Source organism: Hirundo rustica, chromosome 19 (genome assembly GCF_015227805.2).
Source record: "Hirundo rustica isolate bHirRus1 chromosome 19, bHirRus1.pri.v3, whole genome shotgun sequence".
Taxonomy (NCBI): Eukaryota; Metazoa; Chordata; class Aves; order Passeriformes; family Hirundinidae; genus Hirundo; species Hirundo rustica.
Genome location: NC_053468.1, coordinates 238,210 through 260,889, shown reverse-complemented (window position 1 = coordinate 260,889; position 22,680 = coordinate 238,210). Strand labels below are relative to the sequence as shown.

General features: G+C 48.1%; 1 long non-coding RNA gene across 1 annotated transcript in view; it reads right to left on the bottom strand.

The window, feature by feature from the left end:
• Positions 1-9,955: 9,955 nt before the first annotated feature.
• LOC120761488 (uncharacterized) overlaps positions 9,956-22,680 on the bottom strand; it is a 33,301-nt gene continuing 20,576 nt past the window's right edge. Inside the window, exons 2-3 of the long non-coding RNA XR_005703668.1 lie at positions 14,436-14,703; positions 9,956-10,079 (exon numbers count right to left, since the gene is read on the bottom strand). This is a non-coding gene — a long non-coding RNA (uncharacterized LOC120761488). The remainder of the gene's footprint in view (positions 10,080-14,435; positions 14,704-22,680) is intronic.

Below are 22,680 nucleotides of genomic sequence, written 5' to 3'. Positions count from 1 at the left end.
GTGACAGGTACCACACGTACAGGACAGCTGTGTCACAGCAGCTCTGGGGCTTGCAGGCAGGGCCACAAACCCCCTGGGGGGCTTGCAGAGGGGCTCTGAAGAGCAGGAGGGGATGGAGAAGATCTCTTTGCAGCCCCTGAGCTCTGCTGCCTCTTACGAGCAGGTGCCAAGGAGTCTGAAGTGTACTTGTTAGCTCAAGAGCTTTCTAATGGGTTCTGTAGGATTTCTTGTCTAGATTGTGGGTTTATATTGTCCCCAGTGACTGGAAGCTATTTCCACCCAGAGACTTTGTGAAGTTGAATACTGTCCCAGACTGGGTCCCTAGAGATGGTTTCTGTAACTCCAGCCCCTGCCCATGCAGAGAAGGACAGGGCTGGCAGCACATGATCCCTGCTCTGTGCCCCATGCAGCAGCCAACAGGGGCACCTCCCAGTGAGATCGTGTGTGCTCAGCTCTTGCCATGGCCAGAAGATTTCAGCTCTCTGGGCTGTCAGCTTGCTGGCTTTCATAAGGACTGATTCCCTAATTAAATTCTTTAGCAGTATTTAATGTTGCATATGCAACATTAATTTTTGTGCTAGCATGATCGGTGCCATATTAACACTCGTTTATTTTCAGGGTGTTAACCCAAACTCTGTTGTAAACACATTTTCACAGGTCAAAAGCAAAGCATAAAAATCAACTAAAATATTTTCATCATGAAGATTTCCAGTTCTACACTAAACGTGATGAGAGAAATAATGTCTTGAGAGCAGGAGAGGATGTTGGAGGGCCCTGCTGCTCTGAGACTTGTCATCCCACAGGGGAGCTGCTGTCATGGCCACATCCAGCAGCAAACCCTACCTGGGAGTTTAACTAACCCCAGAACGTTTTGTCTCCTCTTCTGGCTGAGCCCCGTGTGCTGCCTGGGCAGGAGGTTCTACACGGAGTGAAAAGTTTAAGGGAAGAAAAAGGCTCTGAAAGGCACAAGAACCCTCACGTTGGACTGCACAGAGTCAAAATGCTCCCACTGGGACCTCAAAACTGTGCCAGACAAATGCAACTTATTGTCTCTTTCCCTGTCTTCAGTCCCTAACAAAGTTGTTTCCATTATTGGGGAAACCCCTGGAGAAGTGTTAGCCTTGGAAGTGGAATCAGATTAGGGAAGCGAGCAGACAACAGAGCAGAGCAAACAGATTTCATTTTCTATCTCTCAGGTTCTATTAGTTTCACAGACAGGTCTCTATCACAACCGTGGCCTGTCTGTGCTCAGAGTGCACGCAGCAGATTGAAATGGAAACCTGTCTGCTGCTGAGCCCGACGCTGTCACTGCACTGAGCTCTCCATCCCAGCTGGGCCAGGGGTGCTGCAGCTCATGGGGCTCCAGTCTTAGAGACATTCCTACAAATCCTGCAGGCAAAGCTCCGCAGCGCTCCCCTGCTTCACAAACAGCTGAAAGCACACACCTCTGGTGCGCATCCAGGTGAGATCAAACTGCTGCTGAAAAGGTTCTTTGTGCCCTGCTCCTCCGCACACCGCTGCAAACCCCTTTTACCCACCAAACCCTTTCCCAGCATCTGTAACACGTCACGGGAAAACTGCTTTAACACGGCAGCAGGGACTCAGGCAGCCCTGGCAGCGGTGGGACACAGGCTCCAGCCACCTCAACAGTCCTCACAGCTGCAGAGGAAGCACCACCAGGAAGCCAGGGGAAGAAAATTTACCTTGTAATTGCTAACAAGCCCCATATTTCCTTGCTAGCACATAAACAAGGGAATTTGGCTCTCTTGCTGCATTAATGCCACTTGTGAAAACTAACTTGGGAGGCTGGATGTTTTTTCCAGGGTAAGGAGATGTTCCAATTACCAGTAAATTGCCAGCACTTGGAACAACGCTGCATATTAATTCAAAGCAAGTGAATGTTCATTGAATTACCCAGAAGAGTAAACAGCTTTTTGCGGGGTGTGTAAATAATCCCAGGGTAGCGAAGAAATTGGGAAAAGAGATTTTAAAAACTAATTTGCCTGGGCAGAGAAAAAAATTCAAAGGAAGCGAGTAAAAGAAAGGGTTATCAGTGAAAAGGTTATTTTGCTTGTTACAAGCTGGGTCATGTACTCCTGATTGGAAGGAGCAGCCCCAGGCTGCCCATCACACCAGCAGTGCTCAGAGACTTTCCTGGGACAGGAGAGCGTGAGCAGCCCCATCCCTGCCCCAGGAGCTCCCCCATGGCAGGAGGAACACAGGCCAAATGCTGTGGCAGGAAGAAGGGGATTCAGAGGATTTCCACCTGAACCAAACCCCGATGCCTCTCCAGCTCAGTGTCCATCCATGTCACCACTGACGAACAAAGGTTCAATAAATGCACGTGGCTTCAGGGGGTTTTCCACCATTTTCTTTCTTTCCAACTCAGCTCCCTCGTCACTGAGCTAATGCACTAATGGACACTTAGCATTACCTAACTTCCGACCTAATGGGCACAGCAAATAAGTGAAAGGCTCATAAAATCAAATTTACTGAGCATCATTCCTTTTGCTGTCCATTAACTGAAACTATTTATCAGGTTAAGCAGATCCAGGGTATGGAGCTATATTCATCTTGAATTAATGCTGGTACAGGGACATTTCAGGATCCCAGGCTCTCCAGCAATTGCAGAGAAGTGCTGTGAGGCCAAGCTCTTGCTCCTGGCGGTGATTTCAGAAGCACCAGGGGGGCACCAGCCCTGTGAGATGGGTGGGTTTCTCTTCCTTGAGGCATGAAGGAGCTCCACTCAGCTGGCTGCTGCAACATTCCCGGGAACAGGAAAGTGCTGTTAACCTTGATGACAGTGTCTGGTTTATAAATACCAAAACTAGAGACAGATTAGATGAACTTTAAAAACTTTCATGTATATATATTTAAAGGGTTTTTCCTTGCTAAGTTACTTTTTTCCTTCCTAAACTCCCCAGGCCCCAGTAAAGCCAGTCAATACACCATTACAATCATTTGGGGACCGGTAAAGCTTTGAAAAATAGCATTTGCACTGTGGATTTAAAGAAACCATTTGAACCACAGTAAGCATTGAAGATAACTTGGAAATGTCTTTTTTATTTCTCAATAATTTCTTGAGAACCATTGAAAGAAATGAAAACTCTGCACCCTGGACAGACACAGGCTGGTAAAGCACTGCGAGCCGGGAAAATATATTGTCAATACCTAGGAAAGGATCTCAGGAGTGTCCCCAAAGCCCTGTTTTGCTGGCAGAGGAGAGCTGCAGCTCTCCTGCTCCCGTGTCTGTAACCCCACTCCCACCCCAGAGCCTCGCCCTGCGCCTTTAGGTGCTGCTGCTCCCTGCTGCTGGCGCAGGTGCTGCAACCACAAAGCACAAGAACTGCTTGTGGTGGTGGTTTCCTGCTTGAGATGGTGTCTGGTCCCCAGAAACCCTGTCCTTCCTCTCTCCTTTCTCCTACCAACCACCCATTTAACCATTTTCTAAAACAAAACAGCAGCTTCATTGCATCCAAGTAATGACATTTCAGGCTTAAAAGCCGTGCTGTGCACACGATTTACAATGAATCAAACAGCCTCTAATGTCTCCTGACCTACTTCTCAGATCCTTCATTGTATCTGCTTAAGATAAAACCCTTGCCGGGATTAAAGCATTCATGGCATACGTCCAAAGGTCAGAAAAAGCCATGCTGGAACCACAAACCAAGAAAGCTGCTCCTGGCAGTTTCAGGGTAGTATTTTACCTTTAGGACAGGAAAAAACTTATTAAAACTGTGAATTATCACACCCATGGGAAGAGCTGGTGAGCTCCTGAGCCAAACAAAAATTAGGATCTGTTTTTGCTCTTAAATAACTTGATTTTTTCCCAGTATTTATGTTATAAATGGTAATTAAGTAGTAAAGGATTTGAAGCCATTAAAGAATTAAATGCCTGTTTTTCCATTTTCTCAGCTGTGGGTCAATTTGGTCTCCAGCATGGGTGGCACTTTACAGTGGAGCACCAAATGCATTTGGAACATTTCTCAAGCACTCCCAGCCGACAGCAAAGCAAGCTTGGTTCTGAAGGCCACAGTGGTACCAGCTCTGACCAGGAACCAGACCCTGGAGAAGTGACAGGGATGCACAGCCTCACCTGTGAGGTGCTCTGAGCAGCACATGGGGGTGAATTCCAAGGGGAATTTCCCCCTTTTCTGTGAGTCCCTCTCTGTGCCCCAAGAGTGGCCGAAGCCAAGCGTGGTGCCCCATGAAATGAGGGTGGGGTCACGCTGTCCCCCTGTGCCCTGGCAGCGTCCCAGGGTCACAGCAGAGCCTGGCAGTGCCAGCCCAGCGCTCTGGCCCCAGCAGCTGCCCAAGGCTCCGTGCGGATGGCAGGCACTGCCGTGCTGCACCTGCCTGCTGGGGTTAGCGGCAGTGAAGGGAGGAGCAGGAGCACAGTGTGAGCTGGTTTTCAGTTAATTTAGCAGATGATGTCAGCTGTGCAGGCTCAGGCTATTTCTATTCCCCCCATTAACCCCAGCTCTGACATATCATGCCGCTGCACTTCGGGGACCATTCATCAATTCCCAACTCCCAGTGACACTGCTTCCATTTCACTGATGGTGACCGGAGAAAAATTCCATTGTTCCTGCAGGATCAGGCCTCCAGGAACTCATAGTGCTGCTGGAAAGGGTGATTCAGACACTGGTGCTTGGCCCTTTCGGCTGGGTCAGTATCTGAACCAACGCCTGCTGTGAGCGGACGCCGGGCAGTTGGGAAGGCCTCCTGCAGATGAGCTGAAACACCGCTTTCTCAGGTCCTCAGGGTCTGTGAGAATCTGATTATTTGTGTTCAATTATTTTTGTCAGAGATGGACAACTCTAAGCCTTAGAGTTTTATTTAAAATCTTCCCACCTTCTTGCATACTGAATTTCTGTTCTAGCAGGAACAGGACTTTCAGCCTGAAGCCCCTGTACTGTCAGTGAAAGATGACACGAGATATATAACGTGGGACAAATCTTTCTGATTTTTCAGAGAAAGTTTCATTATTTCAACTTTCTCATGTTCTGAAGATGAAAAAGAACTCCCATACAAGGAGTCTGCTGGAAGAGGGAAAAATTCGATTACTTCAAAGGCTCTGTTTGAACAAAATATAATTTCACTTGAGCCTGACCTGTGGAAAGTGTCAGAAAACTGAAACATTCAATTCTGAGAACACAAACAGGCACTCCTCCTTGAGCATCCCAGAATGAGGCTGGAATGCTGGCCCCTTCCCAAAGTGTTTTTTTCCTTCCAAGTTCTCCCTAGAATACAAGTTTTGTTGGAACCCCGCGGCCGCAAACACCTGCAGTTACAATGATGCCACGGTTAAGAGCTGTGTTCCACAGGAAGTCAGCCCATCCAGCTCTGGGCAATTCAGCCCTTATTACTTATTTATGAGAGTTAATTTCATGTGCTGGCATTTCACACGCCATATGGAGGAGCGGCTGCCCGAGCCAAGCTGCAGGCAGCTCTCAGCTGCCTTTTATTTTTTGTTGTTGTTTTAAATAGTTCTGCTCGTGACTGAAGCAAGGTTAATCGCTGCTTTTACTAAGAAAAATTACTTCTTGAGAAACCCCAAATCCTCACCTCCCAGGCACGATTATGCCACAGAGAGCTGGTGTGCCCCAGCCAGGGCTCCGGCTGCCTGGTGCCCCAGGATTCGCAAACAGATTGGCTTGGTAGGCACAGTTACAGATAATCAGATGTTGGGTATGTGCAGCCACGTCTATTAATTTTCACAAGCACCATTTCCTCCTGGTGTTTGCTCATCTGATGGTGACTGACAGGGGAACAGTCTGGAGTGATTTGCCATCGCAGCCTGCGTGCTGCACAGTCCTGCTGCTGTCTGCTGTGCCACCACTGTCGCTGAGAAACCTTTCCTCACCAGTATCTTCTCTTAAGTTTGGAGTCCTTGCACTTTTGGGGCACTTTTTGTAAGGGTATCAAGGCCCACGTTTGACCAGAATCTCTTACAGTGTAATCAAAACTAGACCTGTGCTCCACCTGCCCGCTAAGCTGAGCCCTGACATCCATCCAGACAAAAATACACATCCAAAAATATACAGCTCTTCTCAGTATTACTTCTTTTCAGATGAGGTATGTCTCCAAAGATAGCACTGAGATAGATTCACAGGGAGGTCGTAGCACTTCTGGTATTTGCTGTATGAGAATGACATTTATGATAAGAAAAATGGAAGACGTGGAGCAGTAATGATGGAAATAACACTTCACAGGGGACAGAGAAATTATATAAGGAAATGAAAGCCGAAATGGAGGGATGGCAGGAAGGGGACCATGGCAGCTGGAAAGCAGAGGGGCAGCAGTGCTAAGTGGGCTCAAGGAGCAGCTTTTGTCTGGGGCGGGATGAGCACGTGGGTACAATAATCACAGTCACCTGGCTCCCCCCGTGCATCCTTCCTCATCACAGCACCAATTCCGTCTCCTTTTCCCCACATAAATCTCTTTTCTCCTGGAGACTTCCATGGCTAGTGGATCCTACACAAACATGTTTGTTTTCTTCATTTATGAGGCATCTTTGATCTATCTGTGAAATGCTATGAACACTGTAATAGAAAACTGTTCTCATTACAGTCTGAAATTAAAATTTAGTAGAAGATGCACAAAGCAGAATAAACTTTCAATTAAAACCTAAACGCTGTACTGAGAAAGAAAACTGGAGGGAGCTCCTAAGTTTCGTTGCATTAAAAATGCCTGGGATTTAATTTCACTGTGACATCTCCTTGGAATTACACTGCTAATTGATCAAATTTTGTCTGTCTGTTATTTAAACTTTCAATAAAACTTAGATTAATGGAAGGTGTAATCCTCCCGGGCAGAACAAATATTCCCATTGTTCGTGTCAGGTATGGAATAGCAATGCCCCCACTAACAGCTTCTGCATTCAGCCTGGGAACAAGAAGTTAATCATAAGAATGTGGTGATTCCTTAATTGCTTGAATGAAATTTTCTCTGTGTGCCACTCTCCCCACCCCCAGTCTCCACAACTGCTGCCACAGATCTTTAAAACCACACAGGAAGCATTTCCAGGACTGACTTATTTCATTCCTGATGCAAATGAACCCCCAGCTCGCTCCATCCATGGCCTCCCAGAAGGACAGAAGCACCTTCAAAGACACCCACGATCCCCACGACCAACTGCTCCCCCAGCCCTGCCAAGGCCACCACTAAACCCTGTCCCTAAGTACCACACCTGCATGTCTCTTGAATCTATCCAGGAATGGGGACTCCACCACTGCCCCAGGCAATCCGTTCCAGGGCTGGACACCCTTTCCATGGAGAAATTTTCCCCAGTATCCAACCTAAACCTTCCCTGACACAGCTTGGGACTATTTCCTCTCGTCCCTTGTGACCTTCGACGGCGGATGACCGCTGCAGTAAAAATTAGCTCCCACCTCTGGCATCACAGAGAAAGAAGCCTGAGCCAGGAGGCAGGAGCATCTGCTGGAATGCCCAAGAAACCTCTGTGCATCCCTACAGCTTCTGGACTGGCTGAGGGGGACCCTGGAATTGCTATCTGGCTGTGTGGACATCACTGCTGAAGAGCCTCTTGGCCGCACACCAGCTGGACCCCAATTGCTGAGAATCCGGCTTGCACAGGCATCCACAGGAGCTGCAGCTGGAAATGAGCCCTTTGTTAGCACAGGGGCCTCGACCTCCAGCTTTGGAAGATTTGGTGATTTTCCTACACAATGCACTCGCTGACACAATGTATTTTTGGATGCTTCTGGGGGTAAAACCATTTCTCTATTTCAAGCTGAGTTTGAATAAATTATAGAAAGCCTCTCCAAGATGCAGAATGCTTTCCAAATTGCTTATTTTAGTTTTCCATCTCAGTGAGGACTAAAATCTCTTGCATTTTTAGAGAAAGTGATCGACAGTCAAAGTGCCACCTGTGGGCTGAAATGGTTCTGGGTCCAGAAAACTGGGATCAGTCTTGGACAAAGGACACGCTACACTGACGTGACAACACCGACACTGTTCACAGATAAAAATATTAACGCACTGCAAAGAATTAGAGCCCATTTTTTACCATCCTTTTCCACTGTGAGAGCAATGTATCTGTGCCAAACTGTTAATATCCACAAGAGGAGGAAATCATGCAGTATTTTCTCCTGATTTCTGCCTTTCCAGCAAATTTACTCTCTGCTAGACTAAGGCCTTTTGTACTACGTCTAATAAAAGCCAAAGAGGAGCACTAACAAGAGGGAGGAAGAATTCAGGAAGCAACACCTAGTTTGTATTCCTGCAGTGGTCCTGTTTGTTGTGGAGTGCTAAATTAACTCCCATTAATTCATTGTGAAAACAAGCTGTAGAAAATAGCAAGGAACTTACAGTTTCTCCTGAATTAATGCTGCATGGTAGCACTTTATTTTAAGAATAATTAACGGTAACTCAATGGGGGAAAAACCAGTCTTTTGATGCCTCTGAAGCACGTCAGCAGTAGATGGCTATGGTTGTACCTGCTGGGAGTCCTGCTTAAAATATAGTCAAATATTTTCAGAGCTGTGATTCATCTTTTCATCCTCCTAGCCCCGTGCTATATTTTTACATGTACGCTTTGGGAGGAGAAAAAGGAAAAATCTGGAGTACCTGAAATAGGAATAAAAGGGTCAGTTCCAGGCACTCTGCTCACACCAAGCCAGGTGTCACCGGGACATTACTGCAGACAAGAACTAGCAGGAGGGATGCTGATCCTCAGCTCAGATCCTAGATCTTTGGACTTCCCTCTGACCTGACCAAGGTGGCAGCCCTTGGAGCCTGAGCCCTCCGTGCCTGGCCAGGGCTGGGCTGTGCTCCCTGCAGAGGTTTGGTATCGCTCAGCTGAAACGTGGCACAGTCTCTGCTGGCTTGAGACAGGGCCTGTGGTGGGGGCTTGGCAGGAATCTGCAGAAAGGATTGATCCAGGTGAGTGGCACACACCATCCTCGTTAAACTATCAGTGGGGCCAGAAATGAAAAAGATTCATGTCTGCTGCAGGAGGCTTTCAGGGATCAATATGTTCCAACATATGTTTTAATACCTCCTCAGTTCTCACATGTGTCTCATGGGATTTCTTTATTTATCTTTTTTTCCCAAGGTTATGAAGCCAACTGTTTTTTATGTGCTCTGAGGCAGAGACCTGATTTTCATAATAAATCTCGTTCCTAGAAGGTGAAAAGCATGAAGCTGTGTTTCTTATCCAAACAGAGCATGATCAGATTACGCTGTGCACAGAGCCCCAGCTGCTCCCGCTGCGTGTTGCTGCCGTGCTCAGCACACCTTCGGGGAGATTATTGTTCCAAAAGGGGCTAAACACAACTTTTGCTTGTCGGGCTTCTGGAACATTTTCTCCTCCCTTTATCTCTCCTTTTCCCAGAGGACGCTGTGCTTTGATGTCTCTGTAACACAGATCACGCTGGCACTGAGAGGGGAGCGGGCTGTGCAGATCCATACTGGAAACAGGAAAAGCTGCCCTCTGCAGCACTGGAGGAGGAGGGAGAGCAGCCCAGGGAATGGGATTTGATTGGAAAGAAAGGGAAAATGGCATGAGACTGTGTTGAAGCATGGGGGAGATGCAGAGCAGCCCTGGTTGTGCTGGCCAAGGAGCACAAACCAGTTCACAGCCGCTCTGTAACTCAGCTTCTGAGGCTCATGTGCTTGGTAACTAATCCAGCTCCTCATCAAACTAATTAATTGAGAGAGCCCAAGGGGCCACTAGAAGCCAGTTCATGGCAGGATGCTGTGAACAGCCCTCCTTGCTCACTGCAGGGCACAGGACTGGGTTCTCCAGACGCGGTTCAGCCGTGAGCTGGTGGGGTGGGTGTCCTCGGAGCTGTGACCCCTGGCCCCTCGGGGTGCTCTGGTGGTCCTGGGCTGTCTGGGGGGCTGTGATGCTCTGGTCTCCCCACCCCTGCTGGTTGGCCCCAGCCCAGGGTCCCCAAGGCCACACAAACCCTCTACCCGAGGTCATCTTGTCCTTCTCTCTCGTTCCAGGGAGAGGCGATCGGCTGCCTCAGCAGTAAGTGGGTGATGAACAAATCGTGTGCGACACCTCCCACGCCTCAGGGTGCTGCAGTTCGCTGTGGAGTCCATCACTGCTGGGTGGGAAGGAAAGACAGGATGTTTTCACACCCTGCTCTCATTAGCTGTGTCTGTGTGTGTGTGTGTATTGCTCTTTTCTCTAGCACTTCTTCCCCCACTCATAGCAAAACTGTAGGACAGGAAAGGAGCACTGCTGGATTCAAACCTGGGCATTTATACAAGAAATCATTGTATCACAAGGATCTTATCCCAGGGGTTAAATAATAGGATAGAAACAATGACTGCATGAAATCCAAAATCAACAGAAGAAAAGAAGCCTTTGCAATTGCAGCACCCTACCCAAGAGAGCCCAGACTATCCCAGTATTGCACAGGAAATGCAATTTATTGGTATTCACACCACCATATAACTGCCTTCAGTCAGCATTACAGGGCTGTCATTTTCTAAGTGGATAATGTATGGTAAATACAGGCCTCCGACAGCACAGAAAGGTACAAAAGCCAAAGGGCAGGAGGAAGCACATGGTGCTCTGGTCCCGTTTCACATGCCAGGAGGAGGGATTTGGAAGAACCTTTGCTGTTCTCACTACAGCACATCCCTGCACTGACACCCATGGTACCTGTGCCCGGGCACCATGCTGTGGTGGGGAGGACTAGAACTTGCATCTCCCAGCTGTCCTACACAAAGTGCAGCATTATCATTTGTAACCTAAAATTCCCACTCAAATCTTCCTTGGATAATCATTTCTGTGCCTTCTGCCTCTCTGCCCCCGCTGCAGTCGGTGCTTTCATTGAGCCCCGGGGCAGGTCACAGCTCCCTGATGAGCAAGTGCGTGTGTCAGTGGGCTGGATTGAGTCAAACAGCTCTGGGCTGGCTGGTTTGATTTCACTCTACAGCAGAAACTGCTTGTGAGAACAAAAACATCCAGCAGGTGCTGAAACCTTATTCCCAAAGTGTGAGATTCGGAGCTTAAGACACGGACAGGATGCGAGACCAGCTGTGCCAGGCACGCCCCAGCAGGGCTCTGCCCCGCGGCTGGGGGGGCTCTGTGCAGCTCCCCGGTGCGACCCCGAGCACCCCATCACACAGAGCTAAGGAGTCATCACCAGCTCCTCATCTGCATCCTGAAAGGGGTCACTAAAGTCATCACCAGCTCCTCATCTGCATCCTGAACAGGGTCACAGAGCGCTAACAAGTCACCACCAACTCCTCACCTGCATCCTGAACTGGCGCCTGTCCCGCCTGTGCCCTTCTCTCGTTTGGACAGCAAGAGATAACTGAACCTGACATGCTGACACAGTTTCACAGCTCATGGGGCCTGGGAACAGGGGCTTCTTTTTGGCCATCCTGTCTGGGAGACCATTTGAAAATAATTAAAAGATGGAACCTTTTGTGTGGTTTATGATGCTCTGCTCAAGGTTTTAAATTAACCTATCTCGCTTTCAGCTACTGCAAGTTCATCTCACCCTCACTGACAACATCATACTGGGACTGATTATAACCCAGTGGGGACCATGAGCCGCAGAGCCCTGGCTGTGGAGCTCCTTTAACCCCTTGGCCACTGGTGCCTCCTGACACGGTCCCTCAGGGGACGTGGGGCCGCTCTGAGGGCGGTGAGGTGGCAGGGAGCAGGCGGCGGCAGCAGGCGGAGCACGCCAATGCCACATCCCGGCCAGGCAAGCCGGAGAGCCGGGCAGTGCATCCATCACCGCTCCTGCCAGCGCTCAGGCCAGCCCATTCATCAACCACTCAATTGGAAGCAGCAACGGGGGCATGGCCAGGACACGTCTCAGTGCTGCTGCCATCGGGAAGGGAAGTGTCAGGCTGAAATTAGTCACCCCGAGCCCTACAGTCAGAGACACACAGGTCCTTCGGAAGGGTAATTTGCTCCATCAATCTGTGTGGGGACACTGAACCGCTCACACGATGTTAAGTCAGTGGGGAGGGAGGTAAAAATGTCACCTGACATTAATGCTGCTGCCTCTGCACTGAGAGAGAAGCTGCTGTGCACCAGCTCAGGGCAGATCTGCAGTGGCAGGGAGCTGGGGAAGGTGGAAGACGAGCACAAGTCATGATGGTGCTGCCAAGAGAGGTCTGTCAGAAGCACCGGGGCAGGAAAGGACTTAAAGCTCTCCTGTCTTCCAGAATCCTGCTTCCTCCAGCAAAGCTGCCATAGAACAAACTTCTGTTCAAACTGCTAAACGTGGGGTATCTCCAGTGAGCCCCCACGCTGAGCTCTGCACCCCCTGCACCTGCCCAAGGAGGCCACGGTGCCCCTCTCAGGAGACGTGGCTGACCCACGCTGATGTCCCCCACAGGAACTGCCCTTTCTGACTGCCGGGCACTGACTGGCAGAGGCAGCAACGCTGCATCTCCTGGTGCTTCCACCCAAGGTCACAACATGAACTTGCTATTGAACAAAAGCCTAGAACAATTTTTGGCAAGTGAAGAGACATACAGTGTGCTGTGCCACGGCTTTCCAAGAGGCATTGGAGTGGGCTGTGCTAATAAACCCTGTGGAGAGCCATTGCATGGGGGAAATGCTGAATCATTGCAGCTCCCTCTGAACAGCCACCGAGGCTGGATAAATCCATTCTCAGCAACTTCCTTAAGAAGTGTTTCCTAGAAAAGTGTTTTTAAACAGAATTGAAATTTCTATTTCATAGCATTAGCTTAAGGAAAGGCTAATGAAGCACAAGCTCCTGGAATAGAAAGATTTTCTGAGTCTGTTTCCAAAACTGTCATAAAAATTTGCATTTTCATGATGCTGTTCTTTTCTTAAAAAAAAAAAAAAGAACAGCATCATGAAAATGCAAATTTTTTCTTAAAAAAAAAATTAAAAATCTACACCCCAGTCCCACGGCCCTGAGACATTCCCACAGACAAGTGGCTTCATCTGCTTTTTTTTCCCCCCCAGCTGGATTGGCCAGAAAAATCCCAGAGGGTACTGGGACTCCTGCCCCATTGTATTTTCATAAAACCTGCGCCAAATCTTAGTAATAGCAATTCTGAAGAAAGCAGAGTGCTGGTGATGGGAAAGCACCTCGACTCCTTATTGAGGAAAGGAAAAAAGAGAAAAGCAAAAGATTCAGGGAAAGAAAAAATTAAGTTGTTTATAGCAGGAGCCTTCCCTAAAGACTTGAATACCTGTGGAAAATGTGAGAATGAAATAAGAAAAAGATTTATTGAGTCTCAAAACTTCCAGTTAAATGTGGTGAGAAAAGTGGCTTTCCACTTTTAATTGTCTTTACCACAGTAACTGTGTGTCAGTCTCTTCTAAAAGCCTATTAATTCTGTAATTTAGTGCTAGCAAGAGCTGGGAGACAGACAGAACCACCGCTGTTCTTTTTTTCTGAATTCATTGACTAAATGTCATCAGGCATCAATACTGGGGAGGGGGGGGTTTCTCCTTCAAGGCTTTAAATATTAAAATTAAAAACTTTTTATAGTTTACTGAATAAAAAAAGTGCTGGCACATCAGTTAACAGAAGGGGTGCTATGGCATTGTATGCTGGTGTGTTAATTGTGGCTAAAAATAACCTGACAGGTCCGAAGAGCTGTTGAGTGAACAATTTCCCAGGCAGGAGAGGGAATTAGCTTGTTTAACTGCTGCAGCTAGATGCAAAATGCGTGTTTAGCCATAGTTTTAGAGTTTATTCTGAAACTAGCTATAGCTGGTAATAGAGCTGTTAGGACAGAGACAGGCTGGCAAGTGGATTTCTTGGTATTTGAGGTTGTATAACAAGGTAACTGCCAAAAAACTCCCATTACCTCAGAGCTAGCAGCAAAACAGCTTCCATGTTTGAGTCTTTACAAACCAGGAGGAAAGACACTTGAGGAAATAAGTAAATCAGAGCCATGGGTCCAAGAGGAGCAAGGGGACCTGCAGGAGCACCGACATCCCCCCCGGGCACTGGGGAGCTGCTGGCACCCACAGCTGCTTCTGAATGGTCAGCTGTTACAAATAAATCTCTGCGTGTCTCTGGGTCACTTCTGTGTCTGAAACAGCATCAGCAACTGAACTGAAGGGTTGCTTTGAACAAGAGCTGGCACTGGAAATGAGAGTTTCTATGTGCTTATGGAGGAATGCTAAGGGTGTGCCCCAACCTCACTCATCCATTCCAGCTCTCTGTGCATTATCTCATGTAAACCAGGATGCCATTTCCCTGCATTCCTCCTGCAATCCATAGGTAGAGGCCTCTAGGAATGGTCTCCATTATTCGCTGGCTCTTTCCATCTCCCAGGCGTGCTAGAAACCACGGGAGGTTTAATAACTGGCAAAATCCAAGATCCAGATAAGTCATTTGCTTATCTGAATGTATTTCATACAGTGCCTCAGCCTGATCCACAACTAAACTTCTATTTTTGGTGACACAACTTTCAGTGTAATTGAAGTGGGATGTTGTACTCACCTGTTGTCAGGGTGCTGCAGTCCCGTGGGCAGGACGGTGCCTCCTCCTGCTGAGCTCCTTCTGATCCCCTGGGACGGTCCCTGTGCAGAGCCTCTGCACGGAGCAGGACATGGGACACAGGGCATCCCAGGGCTGGGCACAGACGCTGCTCCCACCACTGTGCTGGGGCACACACACCTTGGCTGGCACCACAGGTCACTTTGTCCTCCAGTGCCAGGTAAGCAAGCAGAATGCCTCAGCCTGTCTGGCAATTTATTCCCCACTGATTCTGTCATAAAAGAAAAAAAAAGAGAAGAAAGAAGTCCTTAGATTCAAGGTTTCAGAGCTCAGGACTGATTTTTGCGCATATACTTTGTTCCTCACTTTAGAACCATCAGGTTTTCTTTCTCCCGGAGAACATAAACAACTGAATTTTAAACCAGACTCAGCAACTAACATGACATTGTGAAGGACACACCAGCACTTATCATCTCTCCAGATGAGTTGGTAAGTATTTATAGAAACATTTCTTTCCAGGCACTGCTTTAACTAAGCAATATATCTAATTTCCTCTGGAGAAATGTGTTGGAGAAATCAGTAAGTCTCATCATAAATAGTAATAAATAACCACTTTGGTGTAGTTGCTTATTTAGTGAAGTTATTTGAATATTAATCGTTTTAAGGGTACACTCAGAGAGTAAAAATCCATGGCAGTAATATCCCAAAACTAAATCCAGGATTCTATGGTCTGAATTACACAGCAGGATGTGGACGAGGTTACTGGAGACAACAATATATGAAATAACCCAAACCTTCCCTTCAGCATCAGAGACTTCACGGAGAGCTGCTCTCCCGGGGATGACTCGGAGCAGATTCAGTGCCAGGCATGCGTGGGACAGAGCCGGGTCCTGCTGGGACAAGCCCAGGATCACCTGCCCGGCTGCAGCACGGCTGCCCGGGAGGCAGCAGCCTCGGCTGAGAGCACAGGAGCTGCAGGGCTGTCACCCAGCTGCAGTGGCACTGGGACAGGAAGGACCAGCTCCTGCGAGAGGTGGCCCTGGTGGTGCTCCCGGGTCTCCCTGGTGCCAAGGGCTCATCCCTGTGGTGAGCTGGAACTCCAAGGAATGCACCCTGTCCTCTGCACACAGCAGTGATGCCTCCGGTTGCTTTGATGTTAGCAGCAGGAGACATCACAGCAGTGCTGAGACACTTATTATCCCCTTGGGTTCTTTTCTTTTATTCGTCATGGGTTTCAGCCTGTTGTATAATATACATTTTTCAAGTTAAGCATCAAAACAATGAATACAAATGAGCAAGGAAGTGTTCACTTGCTGAAGGAGGAGAATTACTAAGAGCAACACTGCGCAGTATTATAATGCATTTCCACTACTACACCGTTTGTATTAATGTATTAGAGACATCTACAAAGACAAATTGCAGCTTAGTTCAAAGGGAAGAACACTCAAATGCCTGTAAAATGCTGCAGGCTGCTCTCAGAGATGCTCTCCCTGAAACAACATTTGGATTTCAGATCTCTCCTGGCATCAAGGACAACATGCTCCCGCTCCCTCTCCCCAAGCACACCAGCTTATGACGGCACGTGGGTGCCCACAGGCCCGGAGGAGGGGGATGGCCACTCCCTGTCCCCAGCCCAGGACAGTGCCTGGCTCTTCCACCTTCACTGACCTGGATGCACAGACGGCCATGGGCAGAACCGAGAGCACCGGCTTATCCCAGTGAAGACTTGGTTGCTGAATATAACGCAGCATCAAAAGCCACAGGAAGGTCTCCCCGGAACCTTCTCTCCCCTTCAGCATTTAGAGATTCTGAATTTCCCAGCGAGAATGGACAAACAGCCCCTCAGACCGTGGGACAGCCCTGCTGTGGCTCAGGAGCAAATGCATCGTTTTGGAAATGCCATTTCTCACCAGCACCAGGGACCCTGCAGATAAAGAGCAGTAAACCCAGGCTGGGAACACCGAGGTCACTCAGTGCAATGAGATCTCTGGGTAAGATGAATCAGATGAGCTATTTTCAGGACATTACAATTGTTCACAAATCTAGTCAATTTTTATTTCGTTTTGAATGAATTTGTGTACATATTTTCTTTTGCCCTCTGCAAGCACAGTCATCCTTTCTGATCTTCCATCTCTCCCTGGCATATGGTATTTTCATCTTGCTAACAGGATTGCATTTACCCTGCCAGGCTATAGCAGGCACCCAGTCTCCTTCAGACTTCCACTGCTTGTCACGAATCACTATCAGCAAATGTTAGCCCTGGAGCAGGGAGGTGTGAGAGAAGGAAAGAGGAAAACAAGAAAGGGGGGATGGAATTGAAAGAAAAGGAAGGAGTGTTTGTTAATAGCCACCGTTGGGACCACAGAGTGGGAACACAGAGTGGGAGCACAGAGTGGGAGCACAGGTGGGAGCAGAGCCGCTGCTGGGCTCCCGGGGCTGGAGCGGTGTGAGGGGCAGAGCCTCGCGGGCACAGGAGAGGGGACTCTGCCACAGCCCCGTTGACATCGCGCTGTGAACAGCTCTCGAGGGTGAGCTGGGGGTGAGCATCACCCACTGCACCTTGGGGAGGGGACAGTGCAATCTGGGGGCTGCCCAGTGCTGCACATCCTCACACAGTGTTGGCCGAGGGTGACCAGCCAAATAAACTGTTCCTTTTTCCTGGCTATCTCATGTGCATTAAAAAAACCAGCTTTGTTATTCCTCAGGGTATCATCTCCCTCCGCGCTTGTGCCAGTTAAAAGCGACAGGAGAAATTCAGCCAATCTACAGGCACATGCACCCAGGTTCTGCGTGCCAGGTCTCCTCCTCAGCTGGGATCACCCCTCACTGCAGGTACCACCTACGGCCACCTGGAGACGCATCTCGTTTACGTGCCCATCCCTTCCCTGTACATCTTGCAAGAAGAATTAATTAGTTCAGATGATAAAGCACCGTGGGGAAGGAGAATCAAGGTTAATAACATATATTAATAAAATATCAGCAAGGAAAAATGACTCGCTGTGTCCCAGCTAAGCCATCTCCATGATCATAATCTGTCCCTGTCTTTGAAAGTGGTTATATCTCAATAGATCAGGAGGGAGAAATAATGGAGATGAAATAACACTGCAAGGTTTCAGCTCCACATGAATGCTCTGCCTGCTGCTCCGCTGGCAACAACCTGGCGTGCAAAGGAACAAACTAGGTGGCTGGCAGCACCCTAGGAGTTGTTCCCAAAATTTGCTCTGAGGGAGATTCCAGCCTGGTGCAACACCGCACACAAATGAGGGACGAGGACAGCCCCCGCCATGCTGCTGCCAAGGTCCAGCCCTGGGCACAGTGAGCGGCTCACCAGCCTTCAGTTCTAGGTTTGGGTTTGCAGGGTGGGAATTAGTGAGCTGCCAGAGAGCTCTGGTTGTCAGGCTGCCTCAAAACATCACCCAAATTCTCCTTTCAGCTTGTTTAAACACATCACTTTATCATTCCCAGTAAGTTTCCCATTAAGTGTTCCCATCAGCAGAGAAGCCATGGAAGCACACCATTTATCTGAGGTTTCATCACTACCCCAACTAATTACCTGTCCCCAAGCCATGAGGCAGCCAGAGAAGCAATACAGGCACCTTCTGTGACAGGCAGGTGGGAAGAAACATTTTATCTTCACTGCTGCCTCTCATTCTTGCCCGGGAGAGGAGCCAAAGGGCAGGAACACAACAGCAACAACAGGAAATGCAAAGTCTGTGGAGAGGTGTCTGCAAACAGTTTTTGCCCATTAAATTGCACCATCAGAAGGGAAACTGAAATTCATCTCACCAAAATAAGAGGAAAGCCTCAATCCAGAACTTCCTTCCTAGAGCCAGCCCCCAGCCCCCAATCTCCAGCAGCTGGTAGGGGCAGGGTTTGGATGCACTGCTGGCCTAAGGGGATTGATTTGGACATTTTAGGAACGGCAGCTCCTCCCCAGTGCATGCAAAGCAGGAACCTGCTCTGTTCTCTAGCTGCTATTGATTTATAACACTTCAGAAACCTCTCACTATATAGTCTTTTAATGCTGAGCTGTGAAATTAAAAGACATTTTCACACCATTAAAGGGAGGTTAATGTAAGATGAAAAAGAGAGTATTTGCATTTAATGAGTGAATTTGAAGAGCTCAGCCGGGTTTCTTGCAGGCTGTCCCTGGAAAGCTGATTCCTGTATGGAGAAAACTTTCTTCTTAAAAACAAGTGTGCTCCTCCCCTCTCCAATCCCAAAGCAAAGGACACCTTTTAAGTATCATACTGAAATACCTATGATCTGGTTGCAGAATAAGAAATAATAGCTCCAGAGAGCTGGAGGGTGGGAAAGCACGAGGAGCCTGGCAGGGAGAGGACACCATGTGGCTGCTCGTGAGGCTTCTATGTTTCTTTTAACAGTTTTCCATTTTTCTCAATTCCAAGTGCTGCAGCATAGCACCAATGCATTAACTTTATGCACAACTGAATAAAAGTAATTTTTTCCTTTCCCTCTGCTCTTCCATGGGGGTGCTCCAGGGGCCGAGCTGTGTCAGGTGAGCCCAGCTAGGTGTCTGATCCCTGCAGCCACGGGCCGATCCCCAGGGAGAAAAGGAGGGTCCTGGTGCCCCTGGCCCAGCTCTGGCAGCTGCACCATCACCCGGCACGCTCTCTTCACTTTAACCATCAGCAGCTCCTGAGCAGTACGCAACAGCTGGGAGCTCAGATTCCCACCGCGAGCTCTGCTCCCATTCGTATCTTTTGATATCTGGAAGCAGAGAATTTCAGCGAGAAAGGGCTTTCCACAAAGATGACCATAAATCTCAATGTGTTTACAACAGAAGACTGACCAGAAGAGTTTATTAAATCTCTAAGGGATTTGATGTATATCAAACGGTTACATAAAGTCAATACTTTGGAAAGAACTAGGCAATAAATACCCTACAAGAGGCAATATTTCTATCACGGAGAAGGCAATCACATAAAGATTAGGAGACCAATTTCAATACTGAATGTCAGTCTGCTGTAAGAGGACATTTATTGTTTTTCTGAGTTATCACAGAAGAGCGAGATAAGCCATAACAATATTCTGAGCCCAGCTAATCATGCTATCAAAGTCAGAAATACTCTTTCACCTTTTAAAAATCACTTTTCTACTTCACAAATAAAAGGAACAACCTCTTGCAGGTGCAGGGGGAGGGAGGGAAGGAGATTTATCACAACAGGTGGTGAAAAATCTGGAACTGCTGCCCCTCGGCTATGAACACAACTCAAGGTCCCTCTGTGGGTGCGCAGGGCAGGTGCTGAAGGGGGGAGCCCACCCCAGGGACTCTGATTCTGCCCCAGTTGCTACAATTGGTTCGAGGACCAAAGCATCACCTGGGACGAAGCTGGCCCCAGTGGAGGGTTTGGGAACTCTTTTTAATGACTGATAGATGAAGACTTATGACAAAATATCAATATTCAGCGTGTGAAAATGCCGCTTGTTTCAATTCTTCCCCTATAAAGAGATTTTTTTCCTTTAACAGTTCACATTAAAATAAAGGAAAATCTCAACCAGTTCAATTTTAGCAGAAGCCAAAGAACAGATTTCACTGGGGAGCAGTATTGACCCACTGATGTTCCAAGGGCTTGTTTCACCCTTCCATTCTCCTTCCCCATTTTCCCACTGCAAGGTCCTGCCTCCCCAGTCAGCATTGTCCTCCCAGTGGTGCTGGCCCTGCCCCACGGCCCCGCCGGGGCTGTGCCCACAGCCCTGCCCCAAAGCAGCTCCTGCACGCACCGCGCTGAGCCGAGCGCTGCAGCTTCGAGCCTCAGCCCTGCCCAGTGAGGGCACGTCCCACTGGCAGCAGTGCAGGCACTGTCCTGCCTCCCAGCACTCTGGGAACGATGTCAGACCAAGGACTAGAGGGCGGGATACTGTGGGAACATGGGTTATTCAAGCCATAAAAGCTAACATGGAAACTGCCAGTAGCTCCAGCCATGCTGGTGGGATGAGTTTGAGGGTTTGGGTTTGTCTGGCTGAAGCAAAAATTTCGAATTTGAATAACAAAATGGGAGCTTAAGAATTAATGTCATTTTTGCACAGCACGTGTTTCCCCTTGCCACTCCAAGAGCCAGCAGAGAGCACAGCGAGCAGCGTGCACAGGCAGGGAGATAAACCCTTCGCAGCAGAGATTAGCTGACAGCCAAAGTGAACACAGCTATAAATAATGACCTGGTCCAGAAGGGAATCATCAATTATCCTTATCATCTTCAGCTTGCATTTCTGGAAAGATGAATCCAGCAGATTGGTGTGTACAGGGAAGAAAGGAAATGACACGGAGCTGTTGCACATTGTTATCGCGAGCTGAAACGCAGTGAGATGGAGGTAATTATCAGCAAATTTAACACAACTGCGCCAGATGCATCAGCGCTGTAACATCGAGCATCAGCGGGTAGGAGGTACAGGACGTACCAAACATGATTTTTAGTCCAAATCAACCTTTTAATCTCTCTTAGGATCCACATAGCAGTGCTCAGAGGCCTGAAAATTCATGTGAGAAGAGTGGTAAGATAATTCTGCAGAGGTTATTCCTTCACTATGCCCTGCACTTTTCCCTTGTCCCAGAAAGAATAGTGAGTGGCTTTCTGAGAAGTTACTCTCGCAGTCTGATCAAGCCTGTTGTCTCCAATTGGAGTTAATTACAGGACGCAGGTAAGAGAGGATGGTCCTGTGAGAGATGCCCATCAGAGGGGTCCAGTGATATCACCTGGCACAAGCACCGAGGGGCTCTGGCACTGGTTTTGTTTCATCTGTTTGCCCAGAACTGCTCTGTTCTGTTTCTAGTGCAACAATAATCTGCACTCTTATGGGACTGGAGAAATTGGGTTTCTGAGGGAATTTGACAGCATCTTTACTAGTTTATAGCAGAAAAGAAAAAGCACTTAAGGGGATTTTGTTTGTCACTTGAAAATTAGCCTAGAGGAAAAAGAATCTTCAATTCAAATTTAATTAAAAACTGATGAACCAAAAGCCTTGTAGTGGCTCTGTGAAGTCCTATTCTTATAGCACAAGAACATAGCCCTGATAAGCACCAAGAAGAAAATAAACACAAGAGATTTAAAGCAAAGACCTGAACAGAAATGGGCAAAACTATAATCCCGTGGCACCAGATCGTTGCCAGAACAGAAATTGTCCCACTGCCCTTAAACAGGGGCTTTAAGGGAACTGCTGAGCCACTTGTGTACTGCTGGCAGCATCTCATTAAACTTACTGGCATTATTTCCTCCATCACTGTTGGTCAAGATCTCCTGCCCCAGAGGGGAGAGGACATGTCCCTGAGGTGCACACATCCCTCTGCACTGTCACACACAGCGCTGAGCCAGGGCATTTGCACATAGCCAAGGTCAGCTTTGTTCCCTAAAACATTACAGCATGTTCATAAACAGCTAATAAACCCACAGATGAGTGATGACTTGGCACAGGAGGAGGAGAGGTCAGTGATGCTCATCTGCTCCAGAAGGGGAAAGCAGCAAGTCCCCAGGGTGGTTTTTGGGGATGTCACTGGTGTTACTGGAGCTGCTGTGGGGAGGGCTGAGCAGGGCACCACACACAATGACCTGTGCACTCACACAGCCCTCAGAGGCATGCTGGTGGAGGTGACCCACAGCAGCAAATCACTGAGGCCAGAGTGTATGGCTTCACTTAACCAGCTGGACCAATTTAATTAACTATGGGAACATTAATTATTGGCTGTTGCTGTTTTTATTTCAGTAAAACCAACTGGCATTTCACCAGGTCAACACAATGCAAAATAGCCACTAACCCCAGTCTGAGCTCGGGCCCCAGATGCTTTAGATTGATGGTAATTTCTTTCAGCTCTTACTGGCAATGAACAATTTTTTTAAATGGTCACAAATACCAGACCAGCCAGAGGAATGAAATTTCCTCAGATATTAAAGACCTGTTTTTCACCCTGTGTAGCATGTGATATACATGGTAGTACGTTTTCTGTCACCAGCGATTTATGAACAAAACACATTGTTCAAATAAGCTTAATACATAAAGAACCGAAGCATTCTGTGACATGGTCTTGAGGCAGCAATTGCCTCCCCTACCTCTGGACACCCTGTTCCATTCTGAGAGACTGGAGGGGCTGCAGGAGGCCAGCAGCCACCTGTGCCACCATCGCTGGGACAGGGCTGCTCAGGACAGGGAGGAATTTCAGCCCACTGTGCCAGTGGCACTGCCATGAAGTCATTTCTCTGTTACAAACACAAGCCAAGAACTACCCTGACTCCAT